Below are 5,242 nucleotides of genomic sequence, written 5' to 3' on the forward strand. Positions count from 1 at the left end.
GGCAGGAGGCTGGGGGCTGGAGGCTGGGGGCAGGGGGCTGGGAGATATTATAGTTCTGTCCGGGAGGAAAGTGCTGTATGACCTGGCTCAAGACCTCAGTCTTTAGTATGGCTAACGAGTGAGGTAGGCAAGGACTCCCCTTCCCAAGCTGCCTGAGCTTGGAATCTAAGTGCTCACTGCAGAGAGCAAGGCCGTCATTTTTCCAGAGCCCGAGGTGCCGAGGAAAGAGCTCTCAGTTTAGACACCAGAAGTCCTGGGTTCTAATTCAGCCTGTGCCATGTACCAGTATGATGGTGGGCAAGTCCTTTCCTCTCGTCAAACTGTGGAATCACAGAAAAGGAAACGCCCTCGGGGAAGGGCCGAGGAGGCCTCCGGCCACAGCTTTCGGTAGCGGCTCCCCCTCCTACCCACCCAAGGAAGCTCAGAGCTTCTGCTCCCTGCGAGGCCCGGAGGAGAACGCCAGCCCTGGGGCCCTGCTCTGAGCTGGGACGGTTGTCTCTCCTTTGGAGCGGCTTGGCCTCCCCGCGTCTGCTCTGAGTATTCCTGGGGGAGGCATCTGGGGGATGGAAAGGCGCGGCATAAAGGCCTGGGACCCGGCCCCAGCTCTGCTCCCTATTCAGCCTTGTTGTCCTCGGCCCCAGAGCAGTGAAAGCCTGTTGGAAAAGCTTGTTTGGGCTCAGTGTCAGCACTTCCTGACAAGCAGAAACCCTCGGCAAAGTGGGAGGAGCTTTCTTGGAGGTGGTGAGCTCCCTGTGGTGGGAGGTCGTCAGCAGAGGCCAAGCTTCCACAGACGGTGTGGGTGCCTTGTGCCTGGGTCCGAGGTGGCATCGGGGCCGGAGCCTGATGTACATACAGAGCCGAGGGCTGCTGGACAGGCTTTTCCTTGTCCTTCCCTCCCTCCGCCTGCCCCCGGCAGCACATCCATTTTCCTGTTTTCTTTCGTTGGCTTTGCCAAACACTTTCAGGGCGTGGGAGGTGTCTCGGAGCCACCGCCAGAGAAGAAGACTGGACTCTGGTCATGAAATCTCGGCGCTTGGACCCACCTACTTGGTCCCTTCTCATCAGTGTTTGTCACTCTGTGGTGAGCTCATAAGAGCCCACCCCACCCCCACTACTCACAGGCACCTCAACAGCTGTCCTTGTCCCAGCCTTAGAAATGGCAGCAAGGATGCTTGCCCAAGGGCATGTGCCAAGGCTGAGTCCGGTCACCAAGAGAGGGGGATGAGAGACCAGTCCTTCCCAAGAAGGGCTAGGGGCTGGGGTCATTGACAGGCAGGCTGCCAGTCAACTGCCAACAGGAACACCTACTTTGGGTCCGGCACTGGGCTGAGTACTGAGGAGTGCTTCAGGCGCGTGCCAGCCAGGTAACCCTGGCAGGCCACTTAACCCCTCAAGACCTCAGTTCCCACACCTGTAAAATGGGGACAATGAAGCCTGTGGCATTTGGGGAGGATTATAGTATCAAATGAGGTCAAGCCCTGTGGTAAGCCTGGGTCCTCTGCCTGGCCACTCCCAAAGCTCTGCACCTCTCACTTCTCCCCTGGATGCACTGCTCTAGGCCACTGCATCCCACCCTTGCCCTCTGCAGCTTCTCCCTCCACGGACTAGAAGCCCCTGGAGGTCAGGACTTTCTTTTCTTCTATTTGTAGCCCCCAGAACTCAGCATAGAGCCTGGCACATAATAGGAACCTGGTGTTCATTGATTGACTAACTAATGAGTTTGGGGCCAAAAAATTCAGGGAGCTGCCTATTAGATGGCGTGGAGAGGGGAGGGAAGCCAAGAGGAGACAATGTGTACCTGAGCTAGGAAGAGATGGGGGGGTCGAGCCCATAGGTCACGAGTGGGGAGGGAGAGGAAAGACAGCTCACAGTCTGTGGGGAGATGCAGGCGAGATCTGCCCCCAGCACATCATGGCAGGCTTTCCAGTCAATCTTGACATCCTGCCTGGCCTTGTCTCTGCTTCCTCCCCTCCAGGCAAACACCAGCACTCCTACCTCCAAACCTTTGCTCACCCTCTAGCCTGTGCCTGGTGTCTCTTAGCTTGTTGCCCCCCCGAGATCTCACACACCGCCTCCAATACCCCTCAGATCTGACACAGCACTTTGTAACTGGGAGACATTCTTTTCTTCTAGGGACATTGATTGTCTGTATTGGTTGATTGATTGATTGATTGGTTGTCTGTACCCCAACAAGCCTGGGAGCTCCCAGAGGGAGGGTGTGGTGTCTTCAGTAGCCTTTGTATCTCCTCCAAGGCTCTACACATAGAAGACAAAGCATAAATGAGCAAATGAACTTCCTGGACAGAAGTTATAAAGGCAGATTTCAGCTCATGATGAGGGGAAAGCATCAGAACATTAAAGTCCTCATCGTTGAGCTGCTGAATTCTCTTTAAGTGAATGGCTGGGATAAAAGTGTCTGGCTCATGCTGAAGAAGACTGAAAACCAAGGAGAGGTGGGGGGAGCTAACTCAGGAGCTGGGGAGTCAGGATTCAGACACCTTGACAGGGTCCCCTGCTGGGCTGAATAGAATAAGAGAAAATTTAATCAGAGGAAATGCAAAGCCTGGTCCGGGTGCAAAAAAACAGCTTTTCAAATGTACGATGGGGGAATGATAGTTTGTCTCTAAACTTGGGGGGGGGATGAACTGCAGGGTCTGTAAAAATCAGCAGGGAAATAAGAAGTAGCTGGGGGGGGGGTGCCACAGAGAAGCAGGCTGGAGTCAGTGGACCCAAGTTCAAATCTAACCACAGATGCACCCTGTGTGACGAGTCACTTAACTCCTGTCTACCTGCTGTGTGTTAGTAGTCCTAAGACTCAAATGGTACCCCTGTCCTGGGCATCTCACTTAGGTCTGGAGACTCAACAAGGTGGCTCCTAGGGGCTGCCCTGAACTGTTAAGAGGCTGAGGGTCAGGGATCTCGGGGCATACTCTGGCCGGTCAGTCCTTGCCAAGAATCTGCCTGGGGCCCATCCTGGCTGTGGTTCTGCCCAGATGGGACCCTGGGGCCCTGGGGTGGATCCAGGCATGCCCAGCCCGCAGCGTGCCACAGGGACACAGGGACAGATGCTGGGGAGAAAGGACCAGAACATCCTAGAAACTGCAGAGGGGAGGGAAGAAAGGAGATTATCTGGCTGGCCCAGGGAGCTTTTTCAGGAAACAGCTGGACCATATCTGCCCATCCCTAGAGAGAAAGGAAAGTGATCCCTTTGGCCCATCCAGCGCCAGGAAACTCAGATTCCAGGAAAATTCTCTCTCCTCCCCTGCCCCTAATAGTCATTTTCTTACTCCTCCCTTCTTCCTCCCCATCATACTTTCTCTGCTCCTGTCATCAGGCCCAGAGAAGTTAAAATCCCTGAGTCTAGGGCCCCCAGAGAGTTGGCCTGCAGGGGAGGAGGGAGGGAGGGTGGCCAACTGGGAGGGCACCAGCATGCCCATGACTGTGTTGTGGAGGCATGAGCTGAGAAGCTGGTGGGCCGTGAGAGAGAAGCCAGACACAGGCCAGGAGGGGCACAGGCAGGACCCACTGGCCAAGGGCTCAGTGAATGTGACATCGGGGGTCGGGTTTTTAATCGTGTAACTGTATCAGCCACCCTTTTGGCTCTGTCTCCCTACCCCACCGTGTGTGTGTGTGTGTGTGTGTGTGTGTGTCCATCTGTCTATGTCTGTTTGTCTCTGCCTGTGTGTATCTTTCCCTCTGTCTCTCTCTCTGTCTCTCCCTCTTCCTCTCTCTCTGTCTCTGTCTCTCCCTTTCTCTCTCTGTCTCTCCCACTGTCTCTCTCTCTGCCTCTTTCTTTCTTTCTCTGTTTCTCTCTATCTCTCTCTCTCTGTCTCTTTCTCCCTCTCTCTGTCTCTGTCTCTCTGTCTGTCTGTCTCTGTCTGTAGCTCTCTCTCCAGCGCCGCCTGACTGTAGACACACACAAATACATACATGTTCGTATGTGTAGGAATGTTTTTGAATGATGGGATTTACAGAGAAAAAACTCAAAAGCAGGAAGCACTTGATTTGGAGTCAAATCCCTGCCTGGAGAGGAGATGATACGGGGAGTCCTAAAAGTCCTAATGTGACCGCACCAAGACTTTTGGGACACCCTGGATGACCCCCCCCCAGCCCAGCTTGTCTGTCCAGACTCCCTGGGCTCCCATGTGCTCATCTGCAAAGTGTGTGTATAAGAATATGAACTGTCTTCAGACCTCACAGCTGAGGGGAGGGGAAGGGAGCGCCTTGTAAGTGATGAACCCCGTAGAACTATCAGGTGTCAGAGATGAGCGTGCTGGGGCTCAGAGAGGCTGGGGAGGCAGCCCAAAGTGCTGCGGCCCACTGGTTCATCCCCTGAGGTCTCACGAGGTCAGAAGAAAAGCTGATGAGGCTGAAGCCCCCTGAGCCTGGGGGTGAGAGCTCTGAGCTGAGTGGAGCTCCAGGTCAGGGAGGCAGCCTCAGACCCTGGGCGCCAGGGCCTGGACAGAGGAATGGGCAGCCCAAGGGACTGGCAGGCTCCCCTTCACTGGGGATGGTGGAGCAGGCCAGCCTCTGTGGGCCCATTGACAGGCAGTGACGGTCTGCACCAAATCTCAGCCTCATCTCCACTCCAGGGCCATTCCGCATTTCATTTCATCCTCATTCCCTTTCACTGCCCTAGTAGGAAAGAGTCTGATGGACTCATCCCCACCCACAGTGAGTGGCTAACAAGCTCACCAGGGGCGTTTGCTTTGTAATAGGGGATTTTAATTGGAAATTCTTCTGAGGCAAAAGAAAGAAGTGCTAATGGTGGACATTGGGGCATTGTGACAGGCTGGGGGGAAGTGTATTTAGTCAAGCAGAGGGTCTCATGGCAGTTCTGGCTGCACCCAAGCAGCTCCTGACTTCTGAGGTGGACATGGCATGCACAGAGAGAGAGGGAGTAAGGGAGGGAGGGAGAGAGAGAAGGAGAGAGAGACAGAGAGGGAGAGAGAGAGAGACAGGGAGAGAAGGAGAGAGAGACAGAGAGAGAGAGGGAGAGGGGGGGAGAGAGAGAGAGAAGGAGAGAGAGACAGAGAGAGAGGGAAAGAGAGGGAGGAAGGGAGAGAGACAGAGAAGGAGGGAGAGAGAAAGAGAGGGAGGGAGGGAGACAGAGAGAAGGAGGGAGAGAGAAAGAGAGGGAGGGAGGGAGACAGAGAGAAGGAGGGAGAGAGAAAGAGAGGGAGGGAGGGAGACAGAGAGAAGGAGGGAGAGAGAAAGAGAGGGAGGGAGGGAGACAGAGAGA

The 5,242-nt window shown here is 55.0% G+C and overlaps 1 protein-coding gene across 2 annotated transcripts in view; it reads left to right on the top strand.

The window, feature by feature from the left end:
• The window catches only part of OSBPL5 (oxysterol binding protein like 5), a 114,607-nt gene that overhangs the window by 55,592 nt on the left and 53,773 nt on the right, over positions 1-5,242 (top strand). The window lies entirely within an intron of this gene.

This window comes from Petaurus breviceps, unplaced genomic scaffold, assembly GCF_028583685.1.
Source record: "Petaurus breviceps papuanus isolate PSGF00001 unplaced genomic scaffold, PetGlider_PUasm1.0 90721, whole genome shotgun sequence".
NCBI lineage: Eukaryota > Metazoa > Chordata > Mammalia > Diprotodontia > Petauridae > Petaurus > Petaurus breviceps.